Source organism: Apodemus sylvaticus, chromosome 16 (genome assembly GCF_947179515.1).
Source record: "Apodemus sylvaticus chromosome 16, mApoSyl1.1, whole genome shotgun sequence".
Classification (NCBI taxonomy): Eukaryota; Metazoa; Chordata; class Mammalia; order Rodentia; family Muridae; genus Apodemus; species Apodemus sylvaticus.
The window spans coordinates 22172113-22193791 of record NC_067487.1 but is presented as its reverse complement, the minus strand read 5'-3'; the positions used below and the strand labels follow the sequence as shown (position 1 = coordinate 22193791).

The 21679-nt window shown below is 36.9% G+C and overlaps 1 pseudogene; it reads right to left on the bottom strand.

Annotated features, from left to right (window-relative positions):
* Window positions 1-20674: 20674 nt before the first annotated feature.
* On the bottom strand, window positions 20675-21127 carry LOC127666913 (ubiquitin-conjugating enzyme E2 N-like; annotated as a pseudogene).
* Window positions 21128-21679: the final 552 nt, after the last annotated feature.

The following is a 21679-nucleotide window of genomic DNA, read 5'->3' as shown; positions in this document are numbered from 1 at the left end:
ACAAAGCTCAAGAGAAAGTGGGAGGTGGAAAAAGAGGAACTGTCCTCCACTGCTGGTGGGAGGAAGCACAGGAGGATCCTGGAATACAGGAATGTTTAAGGGCAGGGTATTCTGAAGCCATGGTGAACGGGAAGTGGGAAGGGGTGGGTGGGAGGACAGGGGAAGAGAAGGGGGCTTACAGGACTTTCTGGGAGTGGGGGCTAGAAAAGGGGAAATCATTTGAAATGTAAATAAATTATATCAAATAAAAAAATTAAAAAAAAAGTTATGACTCCTTAATACAGTTCATCACATTGTGGTGACCCCAACCATAAAATCACTTTCATTGCAACATTAAATTATAATGTTGCCATTGTTGTGAGTCATAGTGCAAATATTTTTGTAAATAGAGGTTTGCTAAAGAAATTATGTTTCACAGTTTGAAAGCCACTGTTCTAAAGAAATGTTAGAACTTTCACACTCCTTGGAAGCTTTGAATACCAGAAATAAATAACAAACTTTTCCTATGTCCCTGAACCTGACCAGATTTACAGGCTTCACCTTCCTCATAATCCATAAGCTGTAAGGACAGCTGACAGACTGCCTCAGTGTATGGAACTTCTTAAAAAGAGGGCTGGAGGTCAGATTAGAGAAACTACCTGGAAGAAAAAGAAACTACCTTGCTGGAAGAGGCAAGTTTAAATATCTACCCAGAAAGGATGCTTTCCAATCTGTTGAGTTTTCTGCAAGTTGTGAAGGGTTCTCTGGGATTGCAGCTTTCATTAGCGCTCATCATGCCATGGTGATCTTTTGGTATGGTAACTATTCTTTGAGTATTTTCTGCTCCTATAAGACACAACTTACACATATTTCTTAAATGATAAAACTCACTGTTCCTTCAAGTGCTTTGGTGGTATCCTTATGTTAATCTGTTAATCAGACATTGGTATCCTGTCTGGAGTGAGGTGACATTTGATGTCTCTACAGCAACAAGAAAGAGTTCATCTCTACAAAAGGATCAGTGTTTGTATACTTCTGGATCCCAAAACAAAAAGGCAATGATGATTTTCTTTTTTCCCTGAATAGCACTTGCTAATAATCTTTATTGAATAAAATTCTATGTGTTCAGGAACCGCACATTCAACATGTATCAGTCACACAGGTTATAATCATTAGGGGTTTTTATAAATTGAAAAACAGCAATTGCATAGTCTTATAAACTCTGTCTCTGTCTTAGGATGTTTACAATATCTTTGAACTGTCTATATGCAGTTGTCCATTTTCAAGGAAATACTTAATAAACTTATAGATTCATCAATTGAAAGGGATTATTAATGTGAAATGATTCTGAGAAAAATATCTTCAGCATTTTAGCTTCAGACATTTATCATAATGTTAGGAAAATGTCACTATTTGACATAGCACAAATTAAACAGAGAACATGTTACTGAAGAATCCAGCAGCCTGCTAGTGAAAAGCCACCATGTCAGAACTTTAAGCTTGATCATATGTCTTGCTCCTAGCCCTAATGCAGATGCAGGAACTGTTCAGATTAATAAACATGCTTAACAAAATCTATTTTGTTAACAAATTATCACATCATTTACTTTAAATCATAGTAATATCATTTTGCCAATATTTATTGTTTCACAAGTCCTTTTATTTAAGCTCTTGTTACACATATTTTGGGGAATGCTTGGAAACATCAACATAAATAATCAGTACAGTATTTCTATGCAATTTTCTTTGTCCTTTTTCTTATTCTTATCCTTGATAGTGACAATTTTGGAAGAAAATCATTTGGATGTATACCAATTCTAGATATTGTAAAATTAATATAAATTACCAATGTCTCTTTCAACCTATGCAGATGCTACCTTACTGAAATGACTTTTAAGTGAATTAAGTGAGTTCTGAAAATGTGATGAAAGAAACGTACGTAGAAAATAAAAGTAGATAAATGCGCAATAGAGTATTTTCTAACTATAATATATGCAAATTATGAAATAATTATATCCACGTAATTAATGAGAAAATTTGCAAAGTTGCCAAGGAAAATCATTTTTTTTTTATTGTTTTCACTACTGAAAAGGAAGGAGCATCTGAGATTTCAGATGGTGAGTGGGGGTGACTTTGTCCAAATTCATGAAAATCAGAACAGTGCAGTGCAGAATGATCAAATTATAAAGAGTCCAGGGAGCATCCATGATGATGAAACATGACTGTGATTAGAAGCTGTATTATTTAGATATTGCTATTGACACCATAAGTATCACCATGTGCTCTGCAAGCTGCACTGTGCCCTCAAGGTGGCCATATGGATAACAAGATCATTTTTTTCTTCCTTTATTACATAGATGCTATGGGAGAGATTTACTTGAAATATGAGAAAATTTCAAAATGCCAAGAGGGAAAAATGTCAGACTGGAGTGTTATTAAATCAGTGGCAAAAGATTAAAGCCCCTGTATCATGATTAATTATATTTAGCCTGTGTTATTGTTTTGTCCTGCTTTGTCTTTAATGTCAATACTTGTTTGTTTTGTACTAATGGGACGACTTGCGATCCAGAGACTTTGAAATAGGAATTTTGTTTAGTTCCTTCCATAAATGAAAATAGCTCAATGGGGAGGTTAATTTTGGTGAACATTGACTGTCAGGAACTATCTATCAAGGAATTCATTTGGTGGGAAGATTCCTTAATGGCCTCCTCTAATCCTAAAGCCGGGTACAACTTTAGAGACACAGGGTGTTAATTGAATACTCCTCGTGTTACTGAAACTGTGATTTTTTTTTTGATGCCAGACTCAGTGGGTTAAGTCAGCTGAACTTTGTATTTACATGTCAGTTCTCCTACATTAGTAAAGATTTTTCTTTTGTGGGTTGCATCTTCCCATTATTGAGATGTTTCTATCCTGTTTTGAAACAGATCTTTCCCTAGATCCACCAATATTTCACTTACAAAGTCCCTTTTAATGTTTTGGACTGTTTGTATTAAAGGCATTACTTTACACTAAATAATGGCCTCTTAAAGATGTCCACATCCTAGCTTATGGAAACCATGAATGCTACCTGTGGCCTGTGGTACTTTTAATTAGAATGGTCCTAATAGACTCTTATATTTAAGTGATAGATGGAATTGCTTGGGGGAAAAGTTTGGAGAAGGAATCTTTATAAGATTGAGCTTTCAAAACTATAGCCAGTACACCCCCCTCAGACACCCTGAGCCCTACTCCTTATAGTGGATTAAATGTAAATTCTACCTACACCAATGTCATTTCTGCCTTCTTTTTGCTTTTAGAAGTTGTCCTGATCATAAAATCTCTTCATAACAATAGAATAAAAACTCTATGCAGACACACACACACACACACAATTTTAGAATGGTAGGATAGTCTTGAACTTTTTGATGGGATCTGAGAAGAGTTTGAAGACTATCATACAAATTGTTAAGTATATAGCTTAAAGTTTTGTTTTACAATAAAAAGTGATGGAAAAAATGAAAAAGCAGGTTGATTTTAGACTAATGATAACTTTCCACAGGAATTGTTGTTCTTCTCGTGACTAGCTGCCTACATTATTAGTCACAGCATCTGAGTTATGACTGCTCAGGGCTTCACAACTTCTTCTGTTGAGAATGGAGTTGAGACAGCATCGTAGGTAAAGACAGGTGATAAGGAAAGGCCTCTGGGAAATAAAATGAGAGTTTTTGTGTAATTACATAACAGTTCTGTAAAAAAAAATGATGAATCCAAATTCCTTTTGTAATATATATATTTAAACACTTAGTTCCAAGAGTCAGAGTAGAAGTTTGCACCAACAACATGTAAGTTGATATAGAACGGAATATTTTTAAAGATAATTTTTAATTGCCTTGATACACAAATTGACACACTGTTTAAGGAAAACACAGAAAATATGGTTTTTCTTTTTGGAACATTTAGAAATATCATGACCTAAAATATCCTGCTAAGGACATTGTACTGAAAAGCTGCTATTCCATAAGTCATTTGTTTCCAAATTATCTTTCTTACTCCTACATGCCAGACAGGTATGCCTATGAGATTCCTCAAGGAAACTAAGTCTTTCCCTTCCAATCACCTAGGGTTTTAGAATCAACTGTACTAATATAGTTAGTAGAGAATCAGCCAGAGAGAAGCAAGACAGAGACATTCCTTTTCACACAATAACAATTCAGTTAAGCAAAGTTTAAAGTTGGGCTCTAAGGTCCTTGGCACTCATTTTGCAAATTTTTAAAGACACTTCACCAACCCAAGAATTCACATGCACGGGTGCACATGTGTGCATGCGCACACACACACATACACAGAGACAGAGAGACATAGACACACACACACACACACACACACACACACACACAGAGAGAGAGAGAGAGAGAGAGAGAGAGAGAGAGAGACTGAACCTCTTAGAGTTGAAATTGTGTTGGCCAAGTTTTGGGGTATTTTCCTTGGAATAATCAGGGCATGTAGAGATAATCTCTCCATAGTTGGTTAAAATTTTTCAGTGTCTGATGTGAGCTGTGAGAGTGCCCACGTCCCTCCCTCCTTTCCTCCTCTTCTTTCCCTTGCTCTCCTCATCCCTATTCTTTTTTTCCTTAGAACAGAAAACGATAACAACTTCATCATGGCTCCACATTCCCTGAAATTGTGCCTCCCTCTGTCAACAATAAGATGATTAAAGATACAAATCGTGTATGGAGGCCCTTGCTTCCTGAGGGGCTGATTCAAAGGACATTCTAAACTCAGTTTTGTTGCCAGGAGGATTCTGACTTCAGAGTGCATATTTACTAGGCTGGCACGGTGGCAACAAAAGAAAGCACTCTTGTGTTAGAAGAAAGCGCCAGAACAAAAGACAAAACACATCAAAGAATGTGGCATACAGAGAGAATTGCTTCAGTTCAAGTGGTCACGGGGCAAATGAGTTGATAGTTGGTGAAGATTTTGTGTCTGAACAGGGGAAAGAGACCCTGTAATTTAATTACAGCATGAAAGCTCCTTAGCATAACAATTGGCAGAGATGTGTGAATAAACACACACACACACACTAAATATATATATACTAAAAAAAGAAAATTAAAACCAATGAGAGACAAAACAGAATTAAGGCAGTCACTGAACAGCTGCAAAGGATGTACAGATGAAAGAGAGGGAAGTATTGGACCTAGTAACTGAGGCTTTGGATATGGTCAGTGTAGAATGTGTTGGATCCGGTTGCTCCTTAGAGGCTCCCATCTCAACTGCGGAGAGAGTTGGCCTGGCCAGCTGATTGCTTGCTGCTCTTCTGTCCTTGAGTATTCACGTAAGTCCTCAAGGTCACTGGCTTCCCAGTGCAAGCCAGGACCAGAAACTGGACAAGGACCAAGGAGCACCGAAGACTATTTATGAGCTGTTTAAGCTCCAGGGAAGCACTGATGTTTCAGCCAGGTAGTGTCCAATTTCAAATTTACCTCCTCCCTAATCTCTCCTTTCTATATTTATGAGAATATTGTTTTTTAAAAGGGCAGTGGTAGTGATTCACTACCTGGCCAACATACATAAAGCCCTGAGTACACTTTGCAGCAAAACATGTGCACAAGTGTGCACATGTACAGAGAGACGCATTAGCTCATGTGCACAAGTGTGCACATGTACAGAGAGACGCATTAACTCATGTGCACAAGTGTGCACATGTACAGAGAGACACATTAGCTCCTCACACGCAAGTGCTGCACATGAAAGAACCTGCCAATGCGAGCTTTTAGAATCCTAACTTTATGAGTTTCATGTACCTTATAAGAGGCTTCCCTTTTAAAACAGGAAATTGTGCAGGAGAAAAAATGATCAGAAATTGTAAATACAATTTTAAATGCTATATTCTAGGCAACAATAAACACAGTAGACACAATTGCAGTTGAAGTCACTAACCTGGACAGTGACTGAAAAATAAAGAAATGGTAGGTGTAAGTTTGAAGGAGGAGACTTTTAAAATAAGAAATTGAAAACATGTTTGATATTTTCTCATGTCATTGATAAACTTCGGAGACACACATCAGATTTCAAGTAAAGAAGGGAAGCAAAGGAGATTTTTACAGCAGAACTGTAACATTTACATTCTGTTGTTTGACTCTTTAATATTTTTTTAAATGCTGGTGAGCTTCTGTTCTTATTTTGTTATTGACGAACCAAAAAATGACATTCCAAACTGAAGTCAAAGCTCATTCCCTTAGTGGATTCCCTTATGTCAAGTTATTTTCTTTATTTCCCAAATCATGCATAACTGACATGGCATCCCACTTGTCTGTTTATGATATCTTTCCTCCTTGATGGGAAAGTGATTATGTTTTAAGGACACATAGCTGTTAGTCATGTCCTCACTTAAGTTATAATTGATGCTCAAGGGGAACTTGCACATTCAGATGAGGATGCTTCGCAATTCTTCACAGCCTGTCATTTGTAAACAGTGGAGAAGATAAAAAGAAGTTTTATTTTTTCACCTTCCTCCCTCTGATATGTGCATTTGAATGTCAAATGTCATCAGCTGATTTCTTGGCTTCCAATTCAGCCCTTTTATGCCATTTTAATTTCACATTTCATTAGTTAAAAGTACTGAAAGTATGCCCAGTAAATAATATATACACACTTGACTTTGAAATTAGACTTTCAAAATCATAAAGGAGAAGGATGCTTATAATCAGCAGATGAAATATTTACGCATAGAGATGCACATACACACATACATGCGAACACTCGAACACACACACAAACACACATACACACACACACACACACACACACATGCGCGCACACTTATATATGTCCTAACAATGAGTAATTGAAAAGTTGTTTTTAAGTATTTGGGATTTAAATTTGACAGTAAGAATTGCTTTAATAAATTCTATAATGTGTCTCACGAAACTGCCAAAAAATACTCAAATAACTGCAACCTGTAACTGGAGAAATATGTATCCAGTTTTCTAAGAAGTGATTTTGTTTCTGGCTTATTGCTACTTGATGCTATGACATCTGCATGATGAGGGAGAATATTCCCTCATCTAGGATGCAGGAGATTCAGCCATCAGATTTGGAAGAAGGCAGTGCTCTAATGTTGAGTTATTAATGTAGCAATAGTGGTTGTGGTGATCATTTCTAAGGTACTACCAAACCTATAATATAACCAACCAGTACTGATTTCCACGGTAGGTTTATCCTCAAAATGTGCATGATTCTAAGACTATTTGCATAACGAGAATGCTATATTTCATTGCTTTTGCTGACATTAGTATTTTTGTTATTTTTTACTTTAAAATGTTAAAATCATGGAATCAGTAATTAAGTTTAATAACTTGGAACTATCATTTCTTTAATTCAATAGTCGTCAATCCCCAGAAATATGTTATATTTCTCTTTGATTATATATTCTAATAATCAAAATGTTTCAATTATTGTCCTGTTGAAATTATGGGGGCACATAAGTATTCTGCAACTGTTCTTTATATCTTCAAACTGATATAAATAAAAACAGATATTTAACATAGTTATCTCAAAATAAATATGATTTATTTTCAACATATAGACTTTTATACCAAAATAATTATGAATTTAATATTGTAGGGACAAAACCTAGATATATGACTACAAAATATATTAGAGGAAATCCAGTTTTGTGTAAAATGGAAGTTTAGGATCTGAAGAAGTTGCCCCGTTGTTAAGGGTCCTTGTTCTTCTTGTAAAAAGCATCAGTTTTGTTCAGGCAGTCATCACTACCTGTAACTGCAATGCCTTTGGTGTCCATAGTTCCTGCACTAATGTGTAAATTGCAACACACACACACACACACACACACACACACACACACACACACACACTGAAATATGAAAAACAAAAAATAAAATATAATTTTTGAGCTCACAGTTTCAGAGATTCAGTACCATTGTGATGTTTTCACATTGACACTAGTGAAGAGCTTGTTCCCATGGGAAATGGAGTGAATATGGTATGCTTCGAAAATCAGATCTTGTAAAAAAAAAAAAAAAACTAGAAAATGGGCAGTTGTTCAGAAGGAGGTATTTACTCTTCAAATGACTCACCCTAGCAACACCAGAAAATTTCTTTATCCCTCCTACATATGACATGTGAACCTTCTTTGAGGCTGTAGGACTTAAAGATAACTGCTGCTTGCATAACCCTTTGACTTGAAAGATTTCATAATGGAGAGAGTGCTGACAAGTATCAGAAAATAAACAAGAACTAAGTTCAGAAAGTAAACAAGTCACAGGAAGTTCCTGAAACTTACAAGATTCTCAAATCCTTCTCCAGAGGTTATATAGACAACAAAATTGAACTTTTTAAGCAGTAATTGTTCCTGGAAAAAGGAGACAAACAGAACAGCTACTGTCTGAAAATTCAACAGAGAGCTCTAGAAATGTAGCTTTTATGAGCAATTAAACCCCATCACACCATAGACTGCTATTTGGTACTGCAGCTGCCTTTGAATCCACCCATTCTTCTATAAATAATCCCTTTTCCACACTTTTGTGAGTCACCTCAGTAACTCAGTTTCAAGATGCTGGGCTTGTGTTAAAAAACCTGGTTTGTCTTTTCTTGATGTCCAGTCTGGTGTGGATGGACATTGTACATAGCTCCCCAGGAAAAGTCACAAAATACCTTCATATAGTTCATTTCACATTTTTGTTCTTCTATTTATAGGACACACTCTGTGAGTAAGTGTTTTCTTTTATTCTTGTCATCTTTGAGGGAGATATCAGTTATGGATATTATTTTTGATCCAGGGCATATCATATTTGAACTATTTGATGAATAAGTAGAAAAGTGCTATATTTTTTTGCAGAAAAACTTTTTTAGAAAAGAACTGTATTTTACATGTAATCATAGACACAATTTATTGTATCTCCCTCATATTGGTCAATAAGTATAGAAAAAATTTAAATAGGCCAATTGTAAAATCTGGTTTGGAAACAGGACCAAGGTTAGGGGGCAGTGAAGGATGACAGAGTCATGTGACAATACCAGGAAATCTGACTCTGGAGACTAGCATCCGGGTACAGTCTTTAAGTCAACCCCAAATTCCTAAATCCTTGGCTAATCATATTTCCCCTCATTATCCCTGTGCTCTAATGAACATCCTATATAATTAGGTAACTCAGAAGAAAGGATATTTACCTGAGATGACTTCTCTTAGAATTGGGAAGTAGCCACAGTCCTGGTCTTGGTTCCTTTTACTGTCTTCCCCAGGGTACCTGAGCCATCTTAGATCTAAGGCCATGTGTGGCAAATCAGGACTTTTGAGAGCTTGTGGTTCCTTTCTCTCCATCCTGCTTTTCCCTTCACAAGATTGACTTCCACATACCCACCAGCTCCCCCTTCTGTTTTTATTTCATGGCTAAGGACTTCCAAGAGGAGTGACATGGTATGCAACTATTGATCCTTGACATTTAGATAGATTAGGGATGTCCCATTTATCCCTGACATGGACACACACCTGCCATCCCTGGGGCCAGGGTCAATAGCCCATTAAATGAAAGTGGTAGGGAAGAGTTCATGGAAATTGGATCTCTTCCATTGCTAGGTTGTCATAGTACATGATAGGCCAGTGGGAATCTCAACAAACAGGGAGAAAAATGGACAGATTCCTAATAACAAGAGTGGGTGGGTATGTGCTTGAGAATTAGCAGTTATAATAACACACATCAGTAGAAAAAGCGTATATGATTTTGTCTCTGATCCTTCTGGAGACATTCTCTGTTCCTGGTTTACAAGAGCCTTGAAGCTCCCTCAGGTCACTGAGGTTATTGGCTGGGGATGTCCTTCATGCTGGTCTTTTCCTATAGTCAGCTATCAGGAAAGTTGCTCTGTGAGTGTAATACTGTGGTCATTCTGCAAGGCTCTTAACTCCATCTTGATCATCCTCAGTGCAAGGATTGAGGGATCGGCCAGGAATCCAAATGGGTTTATCTGTTCTTCCAGGAAAACACAAAAGAACCCTCATTCCACGGTTAGCAGAGGAACTAAAACCTTCTAGGTGTTATCTATAGGATTTCTCTAATGGACCAAGTGCAAAGGGGTTATTCGTGGCAGCATAGGCCCCACTGTTCATATGCTGAGGAGAGACCCTTTTGTGAATTTATATATGTATATGTATATGTATATGTATATGTATATGTATATGTATATGATGTATATGATGTATATGATGTATATGATGTATATGATGTATATGATGTATATGATGTATATGATGTATATGATGTATATGATGTATATGATGTATATGATGTATATGATGTATATGTGTATGTATATGAATATGTATATGAATATGTATATACATACATATATATACATACATATATGTATACATATACATACATACATACATACATACTGTGGTCAATTCCCCCATATCCCCTTCTCAATTATTTTTGAGAGATGAGTGAGTCTACTCAATGATAACTTGGCCTTTAGGGTTTGTGGGAATTACAGGTTAGTGGGACATACCCCAGTCCTTGTAAAAGGAGGCAAAGAATGCACTAACGTATTCTGTCCCATTATTAGTCTCATGGGCATAAAGAACATCCATAGCCATTCTCATAGTGGAAATCACCATCTTGTCATCTTCCTTGGGTTCTGCAATACCAAAAGCATTCTTAAAGGGAGGTCGAGGCACAGGATGGCCAGGGATGCACTAAACATTTGCAAGGCATTGGGGTGAGATTAAGGAAAAGTACATGTAATGAGTGGGCAGATTAAAAGAAGCATGCATTAGGGATAGAGCTTGTTCTAAGGGAAAGACAAAAAGGTGGCAACAAGTTGGTTCACTTCTTGGTTGCCTTGAGAGATTATACCCAGGATGTTAAGAAGAGAAGGAATATGTTGGATATAAAAAGTTGAGACCCTTTGCTCAATGGTTGTTTGTAACTGGATCATAGCCAGGTGTTAGGGTCCACCTGAGGGCCTGACAGAAGCTAAAGGTAGAGATCTGTTACATTGGTGGCATAGTGGCTATCACAGAAGATCTTGACGGGCCTTCGCCAATGCCATAATGGCATGAAAGTGGCCAGTAACTCACCTAGTTGAACTGAACCTTTGAGGTATTGTTTAAGTATTTTTGGAGAAGCATTATTAGAGCTACATGTGATATAACCAAAACTGTTCTTCCAGCGATCCATGAAGCCAGAGGCAACTTGTGGGACAGGACTCTCAGAAATAAAGCACCTATTGGATACACTTAACATAGCCTAGATGGAAATGTTTTATGTTTAGGGAAATGATTATGTACCTCCTCATGATAGCTAGCAAGGGATACTTGAGCTATAGGGTGAAAGTTAAATGCCATGGAAGCAGATCTTGAGTAAAGGGCATCACTATTAAGTTTGTGTAAGAATTCAGAAGTGTTAAAGAGGTTTTAAGCACCCCGGGGGATGCTTAAATAGCATATTAATTAGAAATATGCTATCCACAAAAGGAGTAACTATGGGTGCTCAATGTATGCTAAGTAAATCCAGTAGAGCAATTGTCCTGATGAAACATGCAAAAAGAGATTAATGTATGCTAAATTCCCTAAAACTATCTGCATAACGGCTAGCATAGGAGGTACTGGAAAGATGAATTGTAACTTTTGTGGCCTAATAGTGTGGGACCCTGGAGGTGGTGAGTCCTTCTCCCCTTAACTGAATCTCCTTTGCTTTGGAACCAGCCAGTCCAGGGTCTAGGGCTGTTCTACTCCTCTGGCCAGATCCAGTCTGTCACTCCTTCCCCAAACCACTGAGCCTCAGGGGTAAGGAAGGGCAAAGCATTAGGTTCAGGGGCCTGGACTGAGTCAGCAGGTGGGCAACTGGAAATTCCCAGGTCCCTCTACTGAAGTGGCTCAGTTTCTGTCTGCAGTGGAGGGAGGCAGTCATAAGGCCTGTGAGCTGTACTAGCTTCTAGAGGAGGCCAGTGATCCATTCCAAAAAGTAGGCAAGAAACATACTTTTCAGCTTCATGGTCACCACTGTTACTGGACCCCTGGCTGTCCAGCCCCAAATCCCAGCCACTTAGGCCTATGCAGTGTGAACCTGCTGCAATTGCCCTGATGTTGGAGGAATGGTGGGGGACATCATGGGAAAGAGGGGACTGGGTAGGCCTAGGTGGAGGATGGTTCCTGGACTTAAAATGGGGGCAATGGTATTTCGATCAGCTGTGATGGAAGCCCAACCCTGCTTTATGCCTGAGTCCGATTGAGCCAGCTCTTAACTTGAGGCCCAGGGAGGAGTTTTCAGGATACTGGCACATCCAGTAGAGCAATTGTCCCGATGAAACATGCAAAAAGAGATGAATTTATGCTAAATTCCCTAAAACTATCTGCATAACAGCTAGCATAGGAGGTACAGGAAAGATGAATTGAGCTAGTGTGCTCATTCTCAGTCCGTCTCTCCTCCAAGGATCGGAGGCAGTTGGTAGAACTGGCCATGGTGCTGTTTCATGTGTATTAGTTTCAGATGTAGTCTTATTAGTTGCATGCCTACTTGGAGGTAAGACGGTGGTGATTTCCTACTAGAGACACACCTACTAGAAACTACTAAAAAGAAGTGCAGAGGAAGCTCTTCCTCCAATTCCTTCCTTTGTGCCAGCACTGCTACCCATTCGCAGGTTTGCTGATCCCAAGCATTACCTGTTACTACCATCCATGGACATAAGTCCAGAACATTATCATAAAAAGGTACCCAGTGTCTTTTCAGAACACATCAACTGCTTATTCTCCAAGATTCCTTTCAAAATCTTCAATAGACTAGGTTTTCTTTGAGAGTTAGTATTGCCCATTTTGCTTGGAGAAGTCTACTCACCTGATCTTCCTCTAGGATATTTAGGGGTCGCTGTTAGGCACCAGATGATGGAACAGGACCTAGGGTGGAACCGAGTCACATGATGAATGCCAGATAATCAGACTCTGGAGACGAGCATCAAAGTGGAGATCTGATTTTATTGCCTAGAGCATAAGCTTATATTCAGTGTTTGAAACAATCCCAAGTCCCTATATTTTTGGCCAATTATATCATGCCACACAGTCACCATGCTCTAATGATATCCCTGCCAAATGAAGAAACTCATAAAGAGTCTGGGGAGTATCTTTACCTATGAAGACTTCTGTGAAGACAGGGGAAGTGGCCACTGCCCTGGCCTTGGTTTCTTTAGATATCTTGCCAGTGTGCCATCTTAGATCTAATGCCAAGTGCAGCAGAGCAGGACTCCGAGAAATCAGAGGAGCCTGTGGTGCCTGGCTGTCCAATGTAGCATGAATGGCTAGAGGCTTCTACGTAAACACTGGGGGCCGCACAGCTGCAAAACCAGGAGGGCCTAATTGAAGACTGCCTGAGAGATTTAAGAGGACAAGACTGAGGACTGGCTGAGAGATTAAGGATGGCTGACTCAGACAGTGCCAGCCAATCAGGAAGTGCTGTTTAGAGGAGATGTTTTTGGGAACGATGGGGCATGGGTGGGGGGTATTAAAGAGCTTGCAGCATGCTCAGATAAGCTTGCTGAGGTGTTTCTAACCTGCTCCTGGCATCTGTATCTTTGACTCTGCTCCACCTCACCTTTAACCCCCAAGAACAAGTAGGGTCTGGCTTTGAGTAGTCCAGGGCACAGGGAACAAACACTCCACCCCACTTCTTCCTGTACTTCCCTTTACATTTTTCACTTCCACATTCCCCACTTTCTGGTTCAGTAAATATATATTGATGAGCTTAGTCTGTGACATTGGATGATAGATCAAACTTCAGTTTTAAATTTCTTAATTTAAAGGTCCATTTTATTTTAAATATAATGGACCATAGTAATATTGAAAAGCAGTCTGATTCACATACAAATACTAATTTGTGTTATTTGAGTTACATAATATTTTATACAAACTTTCAAGCCTGAGTTATATAACATATAAGGGTTCTTTCACCTTTCAGATAAAATGATAACATCAACAAGGCTTCCATGTTTCATCATCTCATTAAAACAATACTCCACCTATTGAGGAGATGAAGACATTTGTATGTCAGAGGTATGGCCCGTGTGGGAACAACCAGACAAAACAGACCCAAATGAAGTGCCCTAAGGTGGCACTCCTGAATTTTAGAATCATCCCATGACCTTGTAAATCTAGGATGAAATATGCTGCCCTGAAATTTGATCTTTATTACAGAATGCTAAAATTTCACAATTTGGAAATTGTCATTCAAGCTTTTTCAATCAAAAATTGAAACAGGGAAGGCCTGGGAAAGGAAATCAATTTTTTGGAAATGAAACTTTGGTAATGAATACTCATAGTATTCTTGATTTTGACCTTTCAAATAGATGTATTTCAAGGGGGAATATAACTTGGAACCATAGACTGAAGGCGCCTTCACTTTCCTCAGTTAATGTTGAACAGTCATTTACAGAATCAAGAGGAATCAGTTGCAAACTTTGCAGAGTGAGGAAGAACCAGTGATATGTATTGTGGGTTCTTAATAAATGTTGTTGTCATCGATGTAGCTTTACATAGCCAAAGTGCACACCACAGACCCAATGGCACCCACACTTTTACTTCGTGGTTTCTGGTTCTCCACATCTTTAATACAAATGAATGTGCTTTCAAGATAATGCTACTTGCCTATTTAGTGACTTTATTTTTATCCAAATGCCATTTCCTTAAGTTCTTATTCTTACTGGAGTTTTAACGTAAAAAAGAATAAATCCCATGTTCCAAAATTCAAATGAATTTATATACATAGTTTAAATGTGGTATTAACTTCTCAAGCCATTACCATGCTTAGCATTTATGCACTCCAGTGAAAATCTCCTATAAGCGACAGTCAATTTTCTTGGGGTTTAATTTCTGGAAAATGTGCAACTCTGCAAAAGAGTAGGGGGGAAGTAATAAAGCGAACAGCCAGAATAATACCATCCCATACCACTGCACCAAGAGTATTTTAGTATAAAGTTAATGAAGCAAGATGGAAGGAGATAAAAATTCCTTTCTCCCAAAAAACAGAAGTTAGTATTCAGGGCTTGAAGAGATTACTTCATGGTTACATGTATTTGTTGCTCTTTTTAAAGGATCGGGAGTCAGTTCCAAGTATCTACATGCTTGCTGTTACTACCTGTAACACTAGTCACGTAGGCTCCAATGCCCCCTTCTTGTATCCTTGAGCACAAAACATGCAAATGCTGGATATACTTACATTCCGGCAAAGCCCTCATACACATAAAATAGGAAACTAAATAAGTCTCAACATTTAAATAATAAAAATGTTGATTAGATCATTAAATCAATGTAATATATACCTAATAATTACTGATTTATTTTCCAAACATCTGTGGAGGAAAAGTTTGCCCAACAACTGCAAAAAGATAGTGTTTTTGTTGGCACACAACACATGCTGTGAAAATTTAAACAAAAAAGAAACATGAAAATTGCTCATGGAATTCCTATTTGCCTGGAGAAAACTAAGATTAAAAATAGTTTGTGAATCTCACATTCACAGAAATAATATCACACATTCTAAAATTCGCAGCATATCTAGATTAACAAGTGTGGTCATTATGTCACACAATGCTCCCTCTTATAGAATTATTTAAATAATATAAAGAATTTCTGTGCGACAGAATTTTGTGTTTATCTACTGTTGGCAGAGCAGCATGAACATTCTAAGTTTCTGATTGATCTCCCCCCCCCCAAAAAATGCAAGGAATAATTAAGTGGCTGGTTATGAATTATTCCATTCCTCTTTAGCTAATTCCATCTCTGTGTTTTCTTCAAAGAAGTACACCTACATTGTATTTCTAATTTTACTGTAAATATTTTCTTTATATTCTTTTCCACAGATTTCTTCTCTTGTCTCTGATGTAGGTAATGTCAGTCCCTCATCTTCCATATGTTTATATTCAAAATTCCCTGTGAGATAGGATCAGAGGTAAAAACATGAGTAAAAGTCAGATGAAGAGTCCAAAAATTTAAACCATTGAAAAAAAATTTAAAATAAGCTTACAAAATAGAAAGTATTAGTATTCACAATAACTATGTTATAAAAGTTAGTATTAAATTTACTAGTGAACATTAGTAATGAAATATTACTAATAATGAAAAAATTTAGTTGATGTATATTGTTTTTATAATCAATTTTATTACTAAATTTTCAAGTACATGGAATATTTATTTTTATTTAATAATAATTCCAATTCATAATCATTAGTGACAATGCCTCCCTTAAATGATTTTTTCTTGTATAATTTCTCCCCATACTTATTTTCTATTATGCTCAATAATTTTTGGGATCTGAGGTGCATTTAAAACTGAATTTCCTTCACTGAAACCTACTACTGATATGTATGAGAACAATATATACTTAAAACTTTGTTTTTCAGATGAAATTAGTTTCATCTTGATAAATTATCAGATATTGTTGTATTTCCAGGTGAAAATAACTTTAACGTTTATTGCACACTTCAAAAGTAAGAATTCAGTAAACTGTTATATTAATTTTAAATTCTAGTCTTCTCTTCATTCCAAATCCAACTATCTCCAATAATTTTTGGAAAATATTTTAAAATCATTTAATATATATTACTATTGAAAATATATTGTGAAAGTAAATATTATTTGTGTCCCATCATAAGGTGAAGAAGTTTACATTCTACACAAAGGTTTATTTTGCAATATATATTAATGAGTTTTATAAATCAATTCAGAAAGTATGGAGAAATGTACTGTGAGCATTAAAATGTGATTTGCAATAATGAAGTGTCAGCATTAATACATGGCATCTTTGGAAAACTTAACACAACTTTAAGACTGATTTAGAAACCAAATATTTAGGTGTCACTTTGAATAAACATATATCATATATATCATAACAGTTCCTATTTAAAGTAATACCACCAATTTGTGTGATTTTATAAAGCTACTTGTGGTCTCATGGTACTAATCATAAGAGTAAAACTGTATTTCATTGTCTTAAATATTTAATTATCTATTGAACAAAGCAACTAAACTTCATTGCTAGGAAAGGATTCCTTGAATCTTTCATAAGCTCTTAAACTAGAGTAAAATTTACTATTCAAGAATATTATCAGGTTAATTTCCCATATGATTAAAAATTATAATTGTCTAATAAAATATCTGTGTTTCAAATGTAGCAGTCACATTAATTTTGAGAAATCAATGTTCATTCATTCAATCATTTACTTAGAAATATGTAATATTTGGTAATTTCAGAACATTATTTTGCAGCATAATTATTAGAAGTAATATTTATTAACCTTTTTTAATGTTTTAATTAGCTAATAGTTTTCAACACCATGGTCTGATGATATTCATATCCCTTTTTATACCTTCTCCCAGAATTGTTTCCTTATACATAAACATTTATTTTTCTACTCACTTTATGATCATTTCTTTTTTTTTCCTATTTAAACTTATCAATGCCTACTTGAGCTACCCAAATAGTTTGAAAAATACTTCCTTCAATTGGAGTATGGTAGTGTAACCATACATCTGTTTTCTTGGAGCAAACTCTCTTACATCTCTTAGCAGGTATCATTTATCAAGTTGCTGCTCAGTTACGGGTAAGACTTTGTGCCCAACTCCCTCTGCATGGTGAGATTTTTTTCTCACTTTGGCATGCACAGGTCTTTTGTACATTGTCACTATATGCAACCACTATGACTACATATATGTAGCTGTCCTGCTGTGTCCAGAAGACACTGCTATAATATTGTCATCCATAGCCTCTTACACACTTTCTCTCTCTTTTTACCTCAAGGACTTCTGAACCTTGGGAAGGAGGATGCTAGTCAATTAAGACAAAACAAATACAAACAATAACTGCTCTGACTAGATTCTCAAGACCTGCACAAAATTATGTCAGCCAAACTGCCAGTATAAATGATGGAAGAGATCATGGATTCCCAACTCTAGCAAAGAATATACTCAAAGTCAATAATAGTTCCTAAGAACATAGAACTCTGAGATGCTATCCATGTCCCAGTAGACTGTTCTTTGTCCGTGCATATACACTAAATGGGTTTAAACAAAAGAACAAATGAGTTGAAAGGAAAATTTATTGAGGAAGAGGAGGAATTTAACAATAGGGAATGGGAATAGGTTTGATTCAAACACATTAAATATATGCATTAAATTACCAAACAATAAAATCATCTGTATTATAATAAATAATCATCAGAAATGATAAATTATTAAAACTAAAAACATTTACTTTTTTATTCATGAATTAAAAAGGATGTCCATATATAATACCAATTTTGATTTTGATGCTTTCACAACTTTAATTATTATATTCATTATATATTTCACAATATTTTAAATATATATGTACATATTAAATATTTTTATATATTTTAAATTATTGTATATATACATGTATACATATAATGTATAGATAACACATAAATGTTATAACAGATTATAACATATTAGCTGTAATAACTTCTATACATATATATTAGTTAATTTTCTGTTGTTTTATAAAGCATCATTATGAAGACCAATTATAGATGGAAGATTTTATTTGAGTTTATGATTCCAGAAGAATAAAAGTTTATCACCAATCTGATGCAGAACCAGGGAAAAGCCAGAGGCGTGGTGAGTGGAGCAGAAGCCATTTATGTCTTTTTCTTTTTTTAGATATATTCTTTATTTACATTTCGAATTTTGTCCCCCTTTCTGGTTCTCCCATCCTCCAACAATCCCATAAGCCATCTGCCCTTCCCCAGTCAACCATGTCCGCTTCCCTTTCCAGGTATTCCTCTACAGTACAGCATCAGGTCTTTCCAGGACCAAGGGCCTCTCCTCCCTTTGGTGTCTAACAAGGCCATCCTCTACTGCCTATGTGTCTGGAGCCATGGGTAGCTCCATGTGTACTCTTTGGTTGATGGTTTTGTCCCTGGGAGCTCTGAGAGTACTGGGTGAGTCATATTGTTGTTCCTCCCATGGGGTTGCAAACCCCTTCAGCTCCTTGGGTCCTTTCTCTAGCTTCTCCATTGGGGACGCTGTGCTCAGTTCAATGGTTGACAGAGAGTTTCCACCTCTATATTTGTCATGCACTGGCAGAGACTCTCAGTTGAGAGCTATATCAGGCCATGTGCTCAGTTCAATGACTGGTTGAGAATGAAATTCTTAAACAAATGGATGGAACTGGAAAATATCATCCTGAGTGAGGTAACCCAATCACAAAAGAACACACATGATAAGAACACTCACTGATAAGTGGATATTAGTTCAGAAGCTTAGAATACCCAAGACACATTTCACATATCAAATGATGCCCAAGAAGGAGGAAGAACAAAGTATGGATCCTTGGGTCCTTTGCAGAAAAGGGAAAAAATACCCACAGAAGAAGATACAGAGACAAAAGTTGGAACAGAGTCTGAAGGAAAGACCATCCAGAGACTACGGCACCCAGGGATCCATCCTATATGCAGGTACAAAACCCAGACACTATTGTGGATGCCCACAAGTGCTGGCTGACTGGAGCTGGATATAGCTATCACATGGGAGGCTCTCCTAGTGTATGACAAGACCTTATGTTTTAAGCTACAAACAGGAAGAAGAGAGTAAATACGGATGGGCATATGATTTTGATGTCTCAGAGCCTGCAGTCAGTGACATACTTTCCCAGGAAAGGTCATGTATTCAATGTCTGACAGTATACGAATATAACATTCAAGCCACTACCATATAAATTTAGTAATATATTGATGTGTATGCATGTATTTGTGTATAACATAAACCAAATAAATATCTTTCTTAGTAATATGTATTCAGAATACAGTAAATACAATATTGCAATATATTGATATTATCAAAGTAACAAAATAAAAGAAAATTACAAATTAATGGGTACTTCTATAATACTTTCTTAGAAATATCAGGTAGACAAATAGAGCAATTTCTGATATAGTATTCAACTGATATGTCATGGTATTTTTAGTCCTTGTTTTGTTTTGGCGCTATTGATCTGCTAATACATTGTAAAAGAACTTATATATGGTCGCTAGCACATTAGGCTGTACACAGAAGTGGCCAGAGATCACTAAAATGGGACCTAAAGGTCACAAAAAATAAATTGGCTCTGGATTTGCAGCATCATAACTTTCTTTGAGTTAACAAGCCAGTAACACAGTTGGGATTATATAGGAACTGAAGGCTATACTGCTTTTAAATGTTCTTCACCAAGAAACTACTCTCTTATATTAGAATTCAGACTTACTTTGTTTTTTTCCTGGCAACTACCTTATTTTATTAGATATTTTCTTTATTTACATTTCAAATTATATCCCCTTTCCTCATTCCCCCCCCAAAAAAAACCCATCCCATCCTCCCTCCACTTGCTCACCAACCCACCTACTACTGCTTTCCAAGTACCTCCATTCACAGTGCCTTGTACTTTACCCATGATGGGGAAAGGAGTCAAAGCAGACATGCTTCTCAGCATCTCTCAGCAACTGGGATGATATTTCTAGTCTCTGCTTATGCTTTACGACACTGAATCAGGACAAAGCACAGCTTTGCTAATGTTTATGTAACCACCAAAGATGAAGATGCCTGGGCTTTTATTCTGTAATGTTTCTATGACTGTCCATTAAATGCAAACAAATGGGAAGAAGTCTTGTCAGAACAGAAGTGGTATACACTTGATGACTGATCGACTTAAATATTGTTCATGTCATACAGCCTAGTCCATACTTTTGCTCTTTTTATGGCTTGGGCTTTGTTGGTCTTCCATTGCTTGGCTACATCATTTGCTAATGGATCATCTGGATTAGGAGCACTTAACAAAGCCTGGATTGATAGCAGAACTGTGCAGGTCTGCACTGCTGAGGACCATTTATCATTCAAAATATCTAAACATATTCTTCCCAACTTGTCTACAGTAGGATAATAAATGCTGGTCATGAAACATACTTTGGGTGCTGCTGTTGGGTATTCTTCTGGAAGGAAGAGTTCAAGTTTAAAAGTCCCTCCCTCAAAGAGGGAATCCTAGGGCCCGTCAATGACTACAGGAAAATAATGGACATTGCTCTCATCTGGTTTAATGCCAGGAACTGGTTCTGCCAGCACACTCTAGGTTTGCTTGATGTTCTTTAGGGGCAACCCAGTCATCTTGTCAGATAAAGATGCTTGCTACTTGGAATTCTGTTTTGGATGCAAATACTTCTGAGGCAAAGTTTCAGTCTGAACCTGGATTTCAGCTGCAAGCTCAGAACCGTTTATAATAATAATAATAATTATTATTATTATTATTAGATATATTCCTTATTTACATTCCAAGTGATTTTTCCCTTTCCTGGATCCTCCCTCCCTGAAAGTCCCATAAGCACTCTTCTCTCCCCCTGTTCCCCAATCCATCCCTTTCCACTTCTCTGTCCTACACTGCTGCACTGAACCTTTCCAGGACCAGGGGCCACTCCTTCCTTCTTCTTGGGCATCAATTGATATGTGAATTGTGTCTTGGGTATTCCAAGCTTCTAGGCTAATATCCATTATCAGTGAGTGCATACCATGACTTACTCAAATTCCTTTTTTTAATCTTTCTTATATATACATACATATATGTGTGTGTGTGTGTGTGTGTGTGTCTGTGTCTGTGTGTATTCAATATATTTTTATTTACATTTCAAATGATTTCCCCTTTTCTGGCTCCCCACTCCCCGA